The 19,474-nt window shown below is 52.0% G+C and overlaps 1 pseudogene; it reads left to right on the top strand.

Moving 5' to 3' along the window:
* The first annotated feature begins 140 nt into the window (after positions 1-140).
* On the top strand, positions 141-18,930 carry LOC106588929 (retinitis pigmentosa 9 protein homolog; annotated as a pseudogene).
* The last annotated feature ends 544 nt before the right edge of the window (positions 18,931-19,474 follow it).

Here is a 19,474-nt window from a genome sequence, read left to right as displayed (position 1 = left end):
TCGGGTAACTGCAATAAAACTCAAAAGGGAACAGTATGAATACTTTATAAACCACTACATACCTCACCTTTTTATTCAAAGTATAGTCCTGGCTGTATATGATTACGCAAATAAACATCTGCACAAACCCGGCATAGATATTAAAACCAGGGTGAAAACAGCCTCAAGTGGGACCAGACATGCTCCATTCCCTTTGACATGTAGTCGGCGATGGCATGCGCAATCAGAAGCAGAAAATAACTACGTAGAGTTAAGAGACAAATGTCCCTATTTAGCTTGTCCCGAATGTATTGGTGTTAGAGAAATAGTATCAAACTGAAATTAAAGGTTTATTTTATGAACACAGTCATCCAATTTCGTTGCAATGTCTAGTCGAAAGAGATCGCTATACTCGGAGGACAGAGGGGACCGCAAAAGGCACAAGGAATCAAAACACGATGTGGAAAAACTCAAGAAACAAGCGACAAAACTGAACCAAGAAGTGCAAAAGCTGAAGCATGTAGAGACGTTGTAAGTAAACCACACGTGCTTCAGTGGTATCGAACTTGTGGATTAATAAAACATATCAGTGTAGTTGATCGGCCTTGTGATTTAGCAAGAAACGCTGCCTATCATTGTTAAATTACTGTAGCTTTTAGCAAAGACAATTTAACTAGATCGGTTCTGTAGCATGGCTCTACATGGTGCTTTGCCCCTGACTGGTAAATATCCCACTTGAACAGGGGTACCTACCTAAACACAAAGTATATTATCATATTTATTCTCACCACCATTGTTTTCTTTTCCCCTCTATGCAGTTATGAAAAACCTCCTGGATTCATTAAGGTATAGTAAGGGCAGGTCATTATGACCGCTCACTGCCAGGTAAATCATGACTGTGATAGCTAGCTAGCTACAGCTCCTCTATCAGTAAAGGGATTACTATGGAAACTGGAATATGTGTCATCTTGCATCTACTTGAAACACAGGGGCTGTTTTTTTAGGAAGAGGAGTACAAACCAGAGGACTATATTCCTGCTGATCCAGGAAATGAGGATGTTTGAGACTTCCTGGCTCACGCCCCCACCAAGGGGCTGTGGATGCCTCTGGGGAAGGAGGTGAAAGTAATGCAGTGTGAGTAGAAACACAGGGTCGTTATGTGGCACCCTGGGCCCTGCTCAAAAGTAATCACCTGTTATTTGTCACATGCATGACTACAACAGGTGTAGACCTTACCGTGAAATGCTTACTTACAAGCCCTTAACCAAAAATGTAGTTCAAGAAATAGAGTTAAGAAAATATTTACCAAATTAACAAAGTAAAAAATAAAATAATAAGTAACACAATAAAATAGCGAGGCTCTATACAGGGGGTACCGAGTCAATGTGCAGGGGTACAGGTTAGTCAAGGTCATTTGATCATGCAGGTAGGGGTAAAGTGACTATGCATAGATAATAAACAGTGAGTAGCAGCAGTGTAAAAACAAAGGGGTGTCAATGTAAATAGTCCGGATGGCCATTTGATTAGTTGTTCAGCAGTCTTATGGCTTGGGGGTAGAAGCTCTTATGGAGCCTTTTGGTCCTAGACTTGACGCTCCAGTACCGCTTGCCGTGCGGTAGCAGGGAGAACAGTCTATAACTTGGGTGACTGAAGTCTTTAAAGAAAAATTGGGCCTTCCTCTGCATTATATAGTGAAAAGGGTTCCATTTGGGATGCATACCTACCAGGGGAGGAAAGCTCACAATAATGTCTGGAACGAAGCAAATGTAATGGCATCAAAGACCTGGAAACCATGTGTTTGATATATTTGATACCATTCCACTGATTCCGCTCCAGCCTTTACCACGAGCCCGTCCTCCCCAATTAAGGTGCCACCAACCTCCTGTGATACCTACATTTTAGGGTGCATCTCAATAGTCTAAAGTGGCTTCCTCTCCTCATCCTTCCTCTCCTCGTCCTTCATCTCCTCGCCCTTCCTCTCGTCCTTCATCTCCTCGTCCTCCTTCCTCTCCTCGTCCTCCTTCCTCTCCTCGTCCTTCCTCTCCTCTCCTCGTCCTTCCTCTCCTCGTCCTTCATCTCCTCGCCCTTCCTCTCGTCCTTCATCTCCTCGTCCTCCTTCCTTTCCTCGTCCTCCTTCCTTTCCTCGTCCTTCCTCTCCTCTCCTCGTCCTTCCTCTCCTCGTCCTTCCTCTCCTCGTCCTTCCTCTCCTCGTCCTTCATCTCCTCGTCCTTCCTCTCCTCGTCCTTCATCTCCTCGTCCTCCTTCATCTACAGCACACTGATGTGAAATAACCTTAAAAAACGTAGTGCTTCTGCGACTGACTGGGATTAAATAGACACTCCTTTATAAGTGGGTCACTATCACAGATCTAGAAAATGTACAGTTTGAAATGGGCAGAGGTCCATCCATGCTTATGTGGTCATGTATGGCGCTCTATTGAAATATAGCAGAAAGACAAAGAAAGTTGTCTTCACCACTGGATAGTCCTGGCCCTTATCCTCTCAGTACTATCACTTAAATTCAACCCCACTGAGAGAGACAGGAGAGTGGCTATGTGTTCGTCTCAAATGGCACCCTATTCCCTATCTAGTGCATATCTTTTGATTAGGGTACATGGTACACTCATCGGGCTCTGGTCAAAATAATTGCACTATATAGGGAATTAAGTGGCGTTTGGGACACACTCTAGGCTTAGCTTGATAGACCCATCCCTTTTGAATGAGCTCAGGGTCACGTCGGTGTAGCAGAGATTCACATCTATTCTGCTTGTCCCTCAAAGAACAAAGGCTGTCCCCCCCCACTCGTGTTCTTGATAAAGCGTACTAGGTTAGTCTAAATTCCTGTGGAATTACAAAGCCTTATCTGTTCCAGATAATACTTTGGGAAAATGTTTGAATATTTATTCCTTTTGATTTTGAATTGCGTTTAGATATAGGCTAAGTGATAAACAGGTGTATATGAATCTTTCACGTTCCAACACTAGCTTGTTTGGGTGATTTCTTAGAGAGCAGGAGGGAGTGTGCTTGTGGTACCAAGTACCAACATGACACTTCTCCCTTGTGCAAGTTGGAGATGCAAGCGTTATGGACACAGGACGGGGGACCGAGAGTGTCCCTTCTTCATCAAAGGAAACCAGAAGCTGGAGCAGTTCAGAGTGGTGAGTCTCCTCCATCTTTCAACTCATCTCGGTTAACCCAGAACTAAAGTCTTGTGTAATTGGTCAGCTGCTCAATGAAGTTCTGGGTCCATACAGTGAGGGGAAAAAGGTTTCGAGGCTGACGTTTGGCAACTCGAACCTTCAGATCCCTCCACAGATTTTCTATGGGATTAAGGTCTGGAGACTGGCTAGGCCACTCCAGGACCTTAATGTGCTTCTTCTTGAGCCACTCCTTTGTTGCCTTGGCCATGTGTTTTGGGTCATTGTCATGCTGGAATATCCATCCACGACCCATTTTCAATGCCCTGGCTGAGGGGAAGAAGGTTCTCACCCAAGATTTGACGGTACATGGCCCCGTCCATCGTCCCTTTGATGCGGTGATGTTGTCCTGTCCCCTTAGCAGAAAAACACCTCCAAAGCATAATGTTTCTACCTCCATGTTTGACGGTGGGGATGGTGTTCATGGGGTCATAGGCAGCATTCCTCCTCCAAACACGGCGAGTTGAGTTGATGCCAAAGAGCTCCATTTTGGTCTCATCTGACCACAACACTTTCACCCAGTTGTCCTCTGAATCATTCAGATGTTCATTGGCAAACTTCAGACGGGCATGTATATGTGCTTTCTTGAGCAGGGGGACCTTGCGGGCGCTGCAGGATTTCAGTCCTTCACGGCGTAGTGTGTTACCAATTGTTTTCTTGGTGACTATGGTCCCAGCTGCCTTGAGATCATTGACAAGATCCTCCCGTGTAGTTCTGGGCTGATTCCTCACCATTCTCATGATCATTGCAACTCCACGAGGTGAGATCTTGCATGGAGCCCCAGGCCAAGGGAGATTGACAGTGCTTTTGTGTTGCTTCCATTTGCGAATAATCGCTCCAACTGTTGTCACCTTCTCACCAAGCTGCTTGGTGATGGTCTTGTAGCCCATTCCAGCCTTGTGTAGGTCTACAATCTTGTCCCTGACATCCTTGGAGAGCTCTTTGGTCTTGGCCACGGTGGAGAGTTTAGAATCTGATTGATTGATTGCTTCTGTGGACAGGTGTCTTTTATACAGGTAACAAACTGAGATTAGGAGCACTCCCTTTAAGAGTGTGCTCCTAATCTCAGCTCATTACCTGTATAAAAGACACCTGGGAGCCAGAAATCTTTCTGATTGAGAGGGGGTCAAATACTTATTTTCCTCATTAAAATGCAAATCAATTTATAACATTTTTGACATGTGTTTTTCTGGATTTTTTTGTTGTTATTCTGTCTCTCACTGTTCAAATCAACCTACCATTAAAATTATAGACTGATCATTTCTTTGTCAGTGGGCAAACGTACAAAATCAGCAGGGGATCAAATACTTTTTTCCCTCACTCTACGTGTTAAGAGATGCTAGAACGAGGAGCTCCACCCTCTCTCTTTGCAAGTTACTGGCAAGTCTATGGGCCGGATTGTTCCCTACCCTTCCTGTGGGCTGAATTTTCCCCTACACTTCCTGTGGGCTGAATTGTCCCCTACCCTTCCTGTGAGCTGAATTGTTCCCTACCCTTCCTGTGAGCTCAATTGTCCCCTACCCTTCCTGTGAGCTGAATTGACCCCTACCCTTCCTGTGGGCTGAATAGTCCCCTACCCTTCCTGTGGGCTAAATAGTCCCCTACCCTTCCTGTGGGCTGAATTACCCCCTACCCTTCCTGTGGGCTGAATTGTCCCCTACCCTTCCTGTGGGCTGAATGTTATAATATCCACCCTGCACAGCCAGAAGAGGACTGGCCACCCCTCATAGCCTGGTTCCTCTCTAGGTTTCTTCCTAGGTTTTTGGCCTTTCTAGGGAGTTTTTCCTAGGGAGTTTTTCCTAGCCACCGTGCTTCTTTCACATGCTTTGCTTGCTGTTTGGGGTTTTAGGCTGGGTTTCTGTACAGAACTTTGAGAATATCAGCTGATGTACGAAGGGCTATATAAAAATTAATTTGATTTTGATTTGATTTTGAATTGTCCCCTACCCTTCCTGTGGGCTGAATTGTCCCCTACCCTTCCTGTGGGCTGAATTGTCCCCTACCCTTCCTGTGGGCTGAATTGTCCCCTACCCTTCCTGTGGGCTGAATAGTCCCCTACCCTTCCTGTGGGCTGAATTGTCCCCTACCCTTCCTGTGCGTTGAATAGCCCCCTACCCTTCCTGTGAGCTGAATTGTCCCCTACCCTTCCTGTGAGCTGAATCTGAATTGTCCCCTACCCTTCCTGTGAGCTGAATTGTCCCCTACCCTTCCTGTGGGCTGAATTGTCCCCTATCCTTCCTGTGGGCTGAATAGTCCCCTACCCTTCCTGTGGGCTGAATTGGCCCCTACCCTTCCTGTGGGCTGAATAGTCCCCTACCCTTCCTGTGGGCTGAATTGACCCCTACCCTTCCTGTGGGCTGAATAGTCCCCTACCCTTCCTGTGGGCTGAATAGTCCCCTACCCTTCCTGTGAGCTGAATTGGCCCCTACCCTTCCTGTGGGCTGAATTGTCCCCTACCCTTCCTGTGGGCTGAATAGTCCCCTACCCTTCCTGTGGGCTGAATAGTCCCCTACCCTTCCTGTGGGCTGAATTGACCCCTACCCTTCCTGTGGGCTGAATTGTCCCCTACCCTTCCTGTGAGCTGAATTGTCCCCTACCCTTCCTGTGAGCTGAATTGTTCCCTACCCTTCCTGTGAGCTCAATTGTCCCCTACCCTTCCTGTGAGCTGAATTGACCCCTACCCTTCCTGTGGGCTGAATTGTCCCCTACCCTTCCTGTGGGCTGAATTGTCCCCTACCCTTCCTGTGGGCTGAATTGGCCCCTACCCTTCCTGTGGGCTGAATTGTCCCCTACCCTTCCTGTGGGCTGAATTGTCCCCTACCCTTCCTGTGGGCTGAATTGTCCCCTACCCTTCCTGTGGGCTGAATTGTCCCCTACCCTTCCTGTGAGCTGAATTGTTCCCTACCCTTCCTGTGAGCTCAATTGTCCCCTACCCTTCCTGTTAGCTGAATTGACCCCTACCCTTCCTGTGGGCTGAAAAGTCCCCTACCCTTCCTGTGGGCTGAATAGTCCCTTACCCTTCCTGTGGGCTGAATTGTCCCCTTACCCTTCCTGTGGGCTGAATTGTCCCCTACCCTTCCTGTGGGCTGAATTGTCCCCTACCCTTCCTGTGGGCTGAATAGTCCCCTACCCTTCCTGTGGGCTGAATTGTCCCCTACCCTTCCTGTGGGCTGAATTGTCCCCTACCCTTCCTGTGGGCTGAATTGGCCCCTACCCTTCCTGTGGGCTGAATTGTCCCCTACCCTTCCTGTGGGCTGAATTGTCCCCTACCCTTCCTGTGGGCTGAATAGTCCCCTACCCTTCCTGTGAGCTGAATTGCCCCCTACCCCTCCTATGAGCTGAATTGTCCCCTACCCTTCCTGTGGGCTGAATTGTCCCCTACCCTTCCTGTGGGCTGAATAGTCCCCTACCCTTCCTGTGGGCTGAATAGTCCCCTACCCTTTCTGTGGGCTGAATTGTCCCCTACCCTTCCTGTGGGCTGAATAGTCCCCTACCCTTCCTGTGAGCTGAATTGGCCCCTACCCTTCCTGTGGGCTGAATAGGCCCCTACCCTTCCTGTGGGCTGAATTGGCCCCTACCCTTCCTGTGGGCTGAATTGGCCCCTACCCTTCCTGTGGGCTGAATTGTCCCCTACCCTTCCTGTGGGCTGAATAGGCCCCTACCCTTCCTGTGAGCTGAATTGGCCCCTACCCTTCCTGTGGGCTGAATTGTCCCCTACCCTTCCTGTGGGCTGAATAGTCCCCTACCCTTCCTGTGGGCTGAATAGTCCCCTACCCTTCCTGTGGGCTGAATAGTCCCCTACCCTTCCTGTGGGCTGAATTGTCCCCTACCCTTCCTGTGCGTTGAATAGCCCCCTACCCTTCCTGTGAGCTGAATTGTCCCCTACCCTTCCTGTGAGCTGAATCTGAATTGTCCCCTACCCTTCCTGTGAGCTGAATTGTCGCCTACCCTTCCTGTGGGCTGAATTGTCCCCTATCCTTCCTGTGGGCTGAATAGTCCCCTACCCTTCCTGTGGGCTGAATTGGCCCCTACCCTTCCTGTGGGCTGAATAGTCCCCTACCCTTCCTGTGGGCTGAATTGACCCCTACCCTTCCTGTGGGCTGAATAGTCCCCTACCCTTCCTGTGGGCTGAATAGTCCCCTACCCTTCCTGTGAGCTGAATTGGCCCCTACCCTTCCTGTGGGCTGAATTGTCCCCTACCCTTCCTGTGGGCTGAATAGTCCCCTACCCTTCCTGTGGGCTGAATAGTCCCCTACCCTTCCTGTGGGCTGAATTGTCCCCTACCCTTCCTGTGGGCTGAATAGTCCCCTACCCTTCCTGTGAGCTGAATTGTCCCCTACCCTTCCTGTGAGCTGAATTGTGCCCTACCCTTCCTGTGAGCTGAATTGTTCCCTACCCTTCCTGTGAGCTCAATTGTCCCCTACCCTTCCTGTGAGCTGAATTGACCCCTACCCTTCCTGTGGGCTGAATTGTCCCCTACCCTTCCTGTGGGCTGAATTGTCCCCTACCCTTCCTGTGGGCTGAATTGGCCCCTACCCTTCCTGTGGGCTGAATTGTCCCCTACCCTTCCTGTGGGCTGAATTGTCCCCTACCCTTCCTGTGGGCTGAATTGTCCCCTACCCTTCCTGTGGGCTGAATTGTCCCCTACCCTTCCTGTGAGCTGAATTGTTCCCTACCCTTCCTGTGAGCTCAATTGTCCCCTACCCTTCCTGTTAGCTGAATTGACCCCTACCCTTCCTGTGGGCTGAATTGTCCCCTACCCTTCCTGTGGGCTGAATAGTCCCTTACCCTTCCTGTGGGCTGAATTGTCCCCTTACCCTTCCTGTGGGCTGAATTGTCCCCTACCCTTCCTGTGGGCTGAATAGTCCCCTAACCTTCCTGTGGGCTGAATAGTCCCCTACCCTTCCTGTGGGCTGAATTGTCCCCTACCCTTCCTGTGGGCTGAATTGTCCCCTACCCTTCCTGTGGGCTGAATTGTCCCCTACCCTTCCTGTGGGCTGAATTGTCCCCTACCCTTCCTGTGGGCTTAATTGTCCCCTACCCTTCCTGTGGGCTGAATAGTCCCTACCCTTCCTGTGAGCTGAATTGCCCCCTACCCCTCCTATGAGCTGAATTGGCCCCTACCCTTCCTGTGGGCTGAATTGTCCCCTACCCTTCCTGTGGGCTGAATAGTCCCCTACCCTTCCTGTGGGCTGAATAGTCCCCTACCCTTTCTGTGGGCTGAATTGTCCCCTACCCTTCCTGTGGGCTGAATAGTCCCCTACCCTTCCTGTGAGCTGAATTGTCCCCTACCCTTCCTGTGAGCTGAATTGGCCCCTACCCTTCCTGTGGGCTGAATAGGTTCCCTACCCTTCCTGTGGGCTGAATTGGCCCCTACCCTTCCTGTGGGCTGAATTGGCCCCTACCCTTCCTGTGGGCTGAATTGTCCCCTACCCTTCCTGTGGGCTGAATAGGCCCCTACCCTTCCTGTGAGCTGAATTGGCCCCTACCCTTCCTGTGGGCTGAATTGTCCCCTACCCTTCCTGTGGGCTGAATTGTCCCCTACCCTTCCTGTGGGCTGAATAGTCCCCTACCCTTCCTGTGGGCTGAATAGTCCCCTACCCTTCCTGTGAGCTGAATTGTCCCCTACCCTTCCTGTGAGCTGAATTGGCCCCTACCCTTCCTGTGGGCTGAATTGGCCCCTACACTTCCTGTGGGCTGAATTGCCCCCTACCCTTCCTGTGGGCTGAATAGGCCCCTACCCTTCCTGTGAGCTGAATTGCCCCCTACCCCTCCTATGAGCTGAATTGCCCCCTACCCCTCCTATGGGCTGAATTGGCCCCTACCCTTCCTGTGGGCTGAATAGTCCCCTACCCTTCCTGTGGGCTGAATAGTCCCCTACCCTTCCTGTGGGCTGAATAGTCCCCTACCTTTTCTGTGGGCTGAATTGTCCCCTACCCTTCCTGTGGGCTGAATAGTCCCCTACCCTTCCTGTGAGCTGAATTGTCCCCTACCCTTCCTGTGAGCTGAATTGGCCCCTACCCTTCCTGTGGGCTGAATAGTCCCCTACCCTTCCTGTGGGCTGAATTGGCCCCTACCCTTCCTGTGGGCTGAATTGGCCCCTACCCTTCCTGTGGGCTGAATTGTTCCCTACCCTTCCTGTGGGCTGAATAGGCCCCTACCCTTCCTGTGAGCTGAATTGTCCCCTACCCTTCCTGTGGGCTGAATTGTCCCCTACCCTTCCTGTGGGCTGAATAGTCCCCTACCCTTCCTGTGGGCTGAATAGTCCCCTACCCTTCCTGTGAGCTGAATTGTCCCCTACCCTTCCTGTGAGCTGAATTGGCCCCTACCCTTCCTGTGGGCTGAATTGTTCCCTACCCTTCCTGTGGGCTGAATAGTCCCCTACCCTTCCTGTGGGCTGAATTGTCCCCTACCCTTCCTGTGGGCTGAATAGTCCCCTACCCTTCCTGTGAGCTGAATTGGCCCCTACCCTTCCTGTGAGCTGAATTGGCCCCTACCCTTCCTGTGTGCTGAATAGTCCCCTACCCTTCCTGTGGGCTGAATTGGCCCCTACCCTTCCTGTGGTCTGAATTGCCCCCTACCCTTCCTGTGGGCTGAATTGTCCCCTACCCTTCCGAAACGCGAAAGATGCTACACACCTGTGAAATCGTGGTTTGTCCAAATAATCAAAGATGAAAACCCTAAGCACCAGAACTATTGCTGCTCGTTAGATATTGGTGCCCATAGTATAAAGACAGATATACAGTACCGTTTATGTTTACCTAATCTGCCCACAAGAGATTATTTCAACTAATCATCAAGCCTTCTGACTAGTTGAATAAAATGTGTTACTGCTGGTCTCAAACCAAAAAATGGGTCCCTAGGACTAGGATTTGCACTAGGATTGGTCCTGTCCCAACCATAACCTTGTGGGGATGTCTGCTCTTGGTCCCAACCATAACCTTGTGGGGACGTCTGCTCCTGGTCCCAACCATAACCTCGTGGGGACGTCTGCTCTTGGTCCCAACCATAACCTCGTGGGGACGTCTGCTCCTGGTCCCAACCATAACCTTGTGGGGACGTCTGCTCCTGGTCCCAACCATAACCTCGTGGGGACGTCTGCTCTTGGTCCCAACCATAACCTTGTGGGGACGTCAGCTCCTGGTCCCAACCATAACCTTGTGGGGACGTCTGCTCCTGGTCCCAACCATAACCTTGTGGGGACGTCTGCTCCTGGTCCCAACCATAACCTTGTGGGGACGTCTGCTCCTGGTCCCAACCATAACCTTGTGGGGACGTCTGCTCCTGGTCCCAACCATAACCTCGTGGGGACGTCTGCTCCTGGTCCCAACCATAACCTTGTGGGGACGTCTGCTCCTGGTCCCAACTATAACCTCGTGGGGACGTCTGCTTCTGGTCCCAACCATAACCCAAGGGGAGGTCTAGGTGCCTGCCTGCCTTGAACCATGAGCATGCTTGCTTGATGCAACTGGATACAGTAAGGGTACGTCACAAATCACACCCTTTTCCCCATTTGTCCACTACTTTTGACCAGGGCCCATAGGGCTTTGGTCAAAAGTAGTGCACTACATTGGGAAACGTGTGGCATTTGGGATGCAACCAGCATCTCTATCCTCTGCAGCTGGATGCTTCTGGACTCAGCAGATTCACACAGTGCAGTTGTCCTGTAGCCCTGTTTGCTACGATGCCACTGCAATGATTAACATAAGTGCAAGCGTATCATATTTTCATCCATTCCATTGTGATACAACAACCGGATTTAAAAATGCTGATGTGGCAGAGGAGAGTGTTGAATGGGGGAAATAATGTTGCCTAAGAGTGGTGGCTGAATGGCGTTTTATCTTGCCATGCTGGTTATCATTGGAGTGTTTGCAATGTGTGTTATCCTGTACATTTTGTAAATAAGTACCTAAACCATCTATTTCTTGTAGGCACACAAAGACCCAATGTACGACATGATCAGAGAAAACAAACAGAATGGAAAAGAAACAAGGTAATTACCTTCTGGTTTTATTATCAGAAATCTGTTGGATAGATGTCTCCTTCTCTGCTGTTTGGAGTTGACCATCGTTAAGGTAGTCTGGACTGTATACTGTGCATAGGGGTCTTTTTAAAGGACAGTTCTTCTGTAACTTGTCTTTGTTACATCAATTCAGACAAGCAATTTTGCAGCACGGTCACAGGGAACTTAACTATTCTTTTTGTTTTTCTCCCAACAATGCTGATGCTGTGCTGTGGCGATCATCAGCTTCTGTAGACTGTTACTTTCCAGTTAGTTCCAGTAAGTTTGTCATTAGAGTGAACGATCCCTTTCATTTTCCAACTGTTTCAATCAGAATAGTTTATTATTCATTGAGAGCCTTTTAGCACAGAAGAAGAATAACAACCCAGTAATGTGAAATAAAAGGCTGTCATCGGAGGACACACCCCCCGGGTCATCGGAGGACACACCCCCCGGGTCATCGGAGGACACACTGAAGTCAACGCCCTAATTTAATTAGATTAAATCGATCATATCCTGATAGCTGTCAGAGCACTTAATCAAACTGGTGAATAAAAGTATGTTTAAAAACTGTTATGTCTACGGAGAAGTTTTAAAGTGCCATCTGAACTGATGAAAGTGCAACATGAGATGTATGATAGGACAGAGGCTGAGTGTGTTCTACAGGATCATACGAGCTGATCAAATGAATGTTATGATGATGTGAGAGACGGAGTGAAATGTGACAGTGGTAGACAGAGCCCAATGAGCTCTAGTGCACTAGATAGCCTTGGCCAAAGGACCCACGAGCTAACTCTGCACTGCCTCAGAGTCCTTGCCTTGAACAGACCTAATGATTACTTCACTGTCCTCTGGGTGGATGATGTCAACGTTGACGAGAACAATGCTCCTCCAGCTCCACAGATGAATTCTTAATGAAGCTTGGGAACCGCCGTGTAGGAAGTTTGGGTTGTTTTCAGTGTCTTGCAACTTGCACAAGCGCTCTTGTTTCTCTCTGAGCATACCGAATCAATGGAAATGTAAAGTTTGGGCCTAATCAAAGAACAGGGATGCCTCTGTCTCTGAGTTGTTTGATCATTGGGGTTTCTTGATATATTCATCTTTTATTGCTGGCTACTCTGCTGGCTGCCTGAAATAAGCTCTCTCTGTCTCGCTCTTTGTCTCTCTCTCGGTGTCCCTCTCGCTCTCTCGGCCTCCCTCTCGCTCTCTCGGCCTCCCTCTCGCTCTCTCGGCCTCCCTCTCGCTCTCTCGGTCTTCCTCTCGCTCTCGCTCTCTCGGCCTTCCTCTCGCTCTCTCGGTCTCCCTCTCGCTCTCTCGGCCTCCCTCTCGCTCTCTCGGTCTTCCTCTCGCTCTCGCTCTCTCTGTCTCCCTCTCGCTCTCTCTGTCTCCCTCTCGCTCTCACTGTTTCCCTTGCTCTCTCCGTCTCCCTCTTGCTCTCTTGGTCTCCCTCTCGCTCTCTCTGTCTCCCTCTCGCTCACTCTGTCTCCCTCTCGCTCTCTCTGTCTTCCTCTCGCTCTCTCTGTTTCCCTCGCTCTCTCCGTCTCGCTCTCTTGGTCTCCCTCTCTCCGTCTCGCTCTCTCCGTCACCCTCTCGCTCTCTCCATCTCCCTCGCTCTCTCGGTCTCCCTCTCGCTCTCTCCGTCTCCCTCGCTCTCTCGGTCTCCCTCTCGCTCTCTCTGTCTCCCTCTCGCTCTCTCTGTCTCCCTCTCGCTCTCTCTGTCTCCCTCTCGCTCTCTCTGTCTCCCTCTCGCTCTCTCGGTCTCCCTCTCGCTCTCTCCATCTCGCTCTCTCTGTCTCCCTCTCGCTCTCTCGGTCTCCCTCTCGCTCTCTCCATCTCGCTCTCTCTGTCTCCCTCTCGCTCTCTCCGTCTCCCTCTCGCTCTCTCCGTCTCGCTCTCCCTCTCGCTCTCTCTCTCGGTCTCCCTCTCTCTGTCTCCCTCTCGCTCTCTTGGTCTCCCTCTCGCTCTCTTGGTCTCCCTCTCGCTCTCTTGGTCTCCCTCTCGCTCTCTCTGTCTCCCTCTCGCTCTCTCTGTCTCCCTCTCGCTCTCTCTGTCTCCCTCTCGCTCTCTCTGTCTCCCTCTCGCTCTCTCGGTCTCCCTCTCGCTCTCTCCATCTCGCTCTCTCTGTCTCCCTCTCGCTCTCTCCGTCTCCCTCTCGCTCTCTCCGTCTCGCTCTCCCTCTCGCTCTCGGTCTCCCTCTCCCTCTCTCTGTCTCCCTCTCGCTCTCTCGGTCTCCCTCTCGCTCTCTCGGTCTCCCTCTCGCTCTCTTGGTCTCCCTCTCGCTCTCTCTGTCTCCCTCTCGCTCTCTCTGTCTCCCTCTCGCTCTCTTGGTCTCCCTCTCACTCTCTTGGTCTCCCTCTCGCTCTCTTGGTCTCCCTCTCGCTCTCTCTGTCTCCCTCTCGCTCTCTCGGTCTCCCTCTCGCTCTCTCGGTCTCCCTCTAGCTCTCTCCGTCTCACTCTCCCTTTCGCTCTCCGTCTCGCTCTCTGTCTCCCTCTCGCTCTCTGTCTCCCTCTCGCTCTCTGTCTCCCTCTCGCTCTCTGTCTCCCTCTCGCTCTCTGTCTCCCTCTCTGTCTCCCTCTCGCTCTCCGTCTCGCTCTCTGTCTCGGTCTCACTCTCGCTCTCTCTCTCGGTCTCTCTGTCTCTCTCTCGGTCTCCCTCTCTCTGTCTCCCTCTCGCTCTCTCGGTCTCCGTCTAGCTCTCTCCGTCTCACTCTCCCTTTCGCTCTCCGTCTCCCTCTCGCTCTCCCTCTCTGTCTCCCTCTCGCTCTCCGTCTCGCTCTCACTCTCGCTCTCTCTGTCTCTCTCTCGGTCACCCTCTCCCTCTCTCTGTCTCCCTCTCGCTCTCTTGGTCTCCCTCTCACTCTCTTGGTCTCCCTCTCACTCTCTCGCTCTCCCTCTCGCTCTCTCGGTCTCCCTCTAGCTCTCTCCGTCTCACTCTCCCTTTCGCTCTCCGTCTCGCTCTCCGTCTCCCTCTCGCCCTCTGTCTCCCTCTCGCTCTCTGTCTCCCTCTCGCTCTCTGTCTCCCTCTCGCTCGCTCTCTCTGTCTCCCTCTCGCTCGCTCTCTCTGTCTCCCTCTCGCTCTCTCTGTCTCCCTCTCGCTCTCTCTGTCTCCCTCTCGCTCTCTCTGTCTCCCTCTCGCTCTCTCTGTCTCCCTCTCGCTCTCTCTGTCATCGTCTCGCTCTCTTGGTCTCCCTCTCGCTCTCTCGGTCTCCCTCTCGCTCGCTCTGTCTCCCTCTCGCTCTCTCTGTCTCCCTCTCGCTCTCTCTGTCTCCCTCTCGCTCTCTCTGTCTCCCTCTCGCTCTCTCTGTCATCGTCTCGCTCTCTTGGTCTCCCTCTCGCTCTCTCCCTCTCGCTCTCTCCCTCTCGCTCTCTCCGTCTCCCTCTCGCTCTCTCCCTCTCGCTCTCTCCCTCTCGCTCTCTCCCTCTCGCTCTCTCCGTCTCCCTCTAGCTCTCTCCGTCTCCCTCTAGCTCTCTCCGTCTCCCTCTCGCTCTCTCCGTCTCCCTCTCGCTCTCTCCGTCTCCCTCTCGCTCTCTCCGTCTCCCTCTCGCTCTCTCCGTCTCCCTCTCGCTCTCTCCGTCTCCCTCTCGCTCTCTCTGTCTCGCTCTCTGTCTTGCTCTCTGTCTCGCTCTCTGTCTCGCTCTCTGTCTCGCTCTCTGTCTCGCTCTCTCTCTCGGTCTCTCTCTCGGTCTCTCTGTCTCTCTCGGTCTCCCTCTCGCTCTCTCTGTCTCGCTCTCTCTGTCTCGCTCTCTCTGTCTCGCTCTCTCTGTCTCACTCTCTCTGTCTCCCTATCTTTGTCTCCCTCTCGCTCTCTCTGTTTCGCTCTCCGTCTCACTCTCTCTCTCGCTCTCTCTGTCTCTCTCGGTCGCTCTCTCGGTCTCGCTCTCTCGGTCTCCCTCTCGCTCTCTCGCTCTCTCACTCTCGCTCTCTCCCTCTCGCTCTCTCGGTCTCGCTCTCCCTCTCGCTCTCTTTGTCTTGTTCTCTCTGTTTCTCTCTCACTCGGTCTCTCTCTCTTATGACCCACTTTAGCGCCAGCTGAAAACACCTTTTAGCCCATCCTAATCCCCATATGACACATACTCAGTACTCACCAGCTGTCAGCTGACAAACGCTGATAAAATACTTGATTCACAACCAGGGGCACTTCTGAGTGAATTAGTGGAAATCTGAGATGGCTTCTGATTCTGGAGGAAAAAGTCACAGATGTTACGAGGACATGACGTTTGTGTGTGTCTGATGAAACATATTTTTCACCTTACAGAAGATACTGTGTGTCAGTTTCACACCTTGCCTCTGCTCGAATGGTTCTAACCCATCTGACTCTCTTCCCTCTCCTTCTAGCCCCTCTGTCTCTCCAACTTCCACTCCCTGTCTCCCCCCACCCCCCACTCTCTCTCTCCAACCCCCACCCCCCACTCTCTCTCTCTCCAACCCCCACCCCCCACTCTCTCCACCCCCCCACTCTCTCTCTCTCTAACCCCCACCCCCACTCTCTCTCTCCAACCTCCACCCCCCACTCTCTCTCTCTCTCTCTCCAACCCCCACCCCCCTCTCTCTCTCTCTCTCCAACCTCCACCCCCCACTCTCTCTCTCTCCAGCCCCCACCCCCCACTCTCTCTCTCTCCCCCATCTCCCACTCTCTCCAACCCCCACCCCCCACTCTCTCTCTCTCCAACCCCCACCCCCCACTCTCTCTCTCTCCAACCCCCACCCCCACTCTCTCTCTCTCTCCAACCCCCACACCCCACTCTCTCTCTCTCCGACCCCCACCCCCACTCTCTCTCTCTACCCCATCTCCCACCTACCTCTCTCTCTCTCCAACCCCCACCCCCACTCTCTCTCTCTCCAACCCCCACCCCCACTCTCTCTCCAACCCCCACCCCCCACTCTCTCTCTCCAACCCCACCCCCACTCTCTCTCTCTACCCCATCTCCACCTACCTCTCTCTCCAACCCCCACCCCCCACTCTCTTTCTCCAACCCCCCACTCTCTCTCTCTCCAACCCCCACCCCTGCTCTCTCTCTCCAACCCCCACCCCCACTCTCTCTTTCTACCCCATCTCCCACCTACCTCTCTCTCTCTCCAACCCCCACCCCCACTCTCTCTCTCCAACCCCCACCCCTGCTCTCTCTCTCTACCCCATCTCCCACTCTCTCTCTCTCTCCAACCCCCACCCCCCACTCTCTCTCTCTCTCTCCAACCCCCACCCCCCACTCTCTCTCTCTCCAACCCCCACCCCCCAGTCTCTCCAACCCCCACCCCCCACTCTCTCTCTCTCCAACCCCCACCCCCCTCTCTCTCTCTCCAACCCCCACCCCCACTCTCTCTCTCTCTCCAACCCCCACCCCCCACTCTCTCTCTCTCCAACCCCCACCCCCACTCTCTCTCTCTACCCCATCTCCCACCTACCTCTCTCTCTCTCCAACCCCCACCCCCACTCTCTCTCTCTCCAACCCCCACCCCCCAATCTCTCTAACCCCCACCCCCCACTCTCTCTCTCTCCAACCCCCACCCCCCACTCTCTCTCTCTCCAACCCCCACCCCCCACTCTCTCTCTCTCCAACCCCCACCAACCCTCACCCCCACTCTCTCTCTCTACCCCATCTCCCACCTACCTCTCTCTCTCTCCAACCCCCACCCCCCACTCTCTCTCTCTCCAACCCCCACCCCCACTCTCTCTCCAACCCCCACCCCCACTCTCTCTCCAACCCCCACCCCCCACTCTCTCTCTCCAACCCCACCCCCACTCTCTCTCTACCCCATCTCCCACCTACCTCTCTCTCTCTCCAACCCCCACCCCCACTCTCTCTCTCCAACCCCCCACTCTCTCTCTCTCTCCAACCCCCACCCCCACTCTCTCTCTCTCTCCAACCCCCACCCCTGCTCTCTCTCTCTCCAACCCCCACCCCCACTCTCTCTCTCCAACCCCCACCCCCACTCTCTCTCTCCAACCCCCACCCCTGCTCTCTCCCTCTACCCCATCTCCCACTCTCTCTCTCTCCAACCCCCCCACTCTCTCTCCAACCCCCACCCCCACTCTCTCTCTCTACCCCATCTCCCACTCTCTCTCTCCAACCCCCACCCCCACTCTCTCTCTCTCCCCCATCTCCCACTCTCTCTCTCCAACCCCCACCCCCCACTCTCTCTCTCCCCCATCTCCCACTCTCTCTCTCTCCCCCATCTCCCACTCTCTCTCTCTCCCCCATCTCCCACTCTCTCTCTCTCCAACCCCCACCCCCCACTCTCTCTCTCTCCCCCATCTCCCACTCTCTCTCTCCAACCCCCACCCCCCACTCTCTCTCTCCCCCATCTCCCACTCTCTCTCTCTCCCCCATCTCCCACTCTCTCTCTCTCCAACCCCCACCCCCACTCACTCTCTCTCTCTCTCTCCAACCCCCACCCCCCACTCTCTCTCCAACCCCCACTCCCCACTCTCTCTCTCTCCAACCCCCACCCCCCACTCTCTCCAACCCCCACCCCCCACTCTCTCTCTCTCCAACCCCCCCACTCTCTCTCTCTCTCCAACCTCCACCCCACTCTCTCTCCAACCCCCACCCCTCACTCTCTCTACCCCATCTCCCACCCCCCACTCTCTCTCTCTCCAACCCCCACCCCCCACTCTCTCTCTCTACCCCATCTCCCACCTACCTCTCTCTCTCTACCCCATCTCCCACCTACCTCTCCAGGATCCAACAGCTGCAGCAGCTCCTGCAGGATGCTACCTCTTCCTCTGACAGCTCCTCCTCTTCCTCCTCCATCAGTGAGAGCAAGAAGAGGAAACACAAGAAAAATTAAGAAAAGAAGAAACACCACAAGTCCTCAAACCAGTGACTGTTCTGAGTCTGTCTGAGCCGTTGGATCCTACCTGGATTGTTCTTGCAGGGAGAGGTGACTACACGACACTGCAGTGTCTGTCAGTCAATGAGCGGCTATAGTGGTTCTTATCCTATGGCTCAGTGTCGCTTCAATGGTGCGCTATGAAGTGCACACTAGATGACTCTCTTGGGTTCAGCCTTCCCCTCTGCCTTCCTTCCCACCGCCTTTAAATAATGCATGACTTATCTCATCCCTCATATGGTTAATGAGTTCATTAGTCCTCTACTCCATTAGATCATAACGAATAGGATCCTATGGACATGCAGTGGTGATTGTGAATGTAGGGCCCCTCAGAAGAGGAACTCTTAACAGCATTGGTAATGACATGTTATTTGTCACATGTGCCGATTTAAAATGGGTGTAGACCTTCCAGTGAAATGCTTACTTACAAGCTTTCTCAACAGAATTAGGTAAGAAGATAAATACATGAGATAAAAACCACACAAGAATGAAGCTATTATACAGGGAGTACCAGTACCATATCAATGGGCAGAGGTAGGAGGTGCATCTCAATCTAAGCACGTTCCAAAAACAGCATGTTGGTAGAGATTGTTTTTCTGTTTTACGTGACCGTTTTCATCAACTTCCCTGTCAAATTGCAGGTATGAAATAGCTTGATTGTAGGCCTGTATGATGAAAACAGTGGGGAAAATTGCAGCAAAATGTTTTCCTTTATTCATCTATTATAAGAAGCTGCTGGATGTTTGAATGTTTACTACGATCCTAGAAGTATTTGGAATAAATTGAGATTGGAATTGACATATTTAATTTAAATCCAACTCGACGAAGGGAGAGAATGTATTTCAGTGTGTGTTTCTTTTATGTTTACTCCTCACATTAACCTTGAAGCTGCAAGTAAAGCATACTTTCATTTTGTCATTATTCACCTTGTGTTTGTCTTTTCCGTACGTCTTCCAATATTTTTCAACGGCATGCATTTTGTTTGTTTCATTGATAGTGACAAGGTCAAGACTGACCAACATGGACGCCTGCCGTGCCTATTGAGTGGCCGTGGTCACCTCTGACCACAGCACATCGCCTGTCATTTTCTGTTCATTTCCAGATGATTTTACATTTCAAGTTTTATTAGTTGTATGTACAGGATCCACATGCTATACACCATCCAACGGAATACTCACTTGTAGGTTCCTTCTCAACAATGTGACAACAATAACAAATAAAAGATAAGAATATGAACAGAAAGTAAATGGCTCAGGAGAATAAAATAAACATTTTAGCATTAGTAAAATACAGGAAGGCACAATTTATAGTCCAATGTGTTTTGGGGATGGGGAATTGGGCGGGAAAGTGTTTAAATTGTGCAGTATTTAGCAATAATAATACGATTCTGGTAGCAGTAGTGATGTGTGTATGTGAGTACATGTGTACTAAGGTGTGGAGAGTCAGTGCAGGTGGTAAGTCCAGT

Source organism: Salmo salar, chromosome 27 (genome assembly GCF_965601325.2).
Source record: "Salmo salar chromosome 27, fSalSal1, whole genome shotgun sequence".
In the NCBI taxonomy this organism is placed as follows: Eukaryota; Metazoa; Chordata; class Actinopteri; order Salmoniformes; family Salmonidae; genus Salmo; species Salmo salar.
The sequence above is the reverse complement of the archived record's forward strand: the minus strand, read 5'-3'. Positions and strand labels throughout refer to the sequence as shown.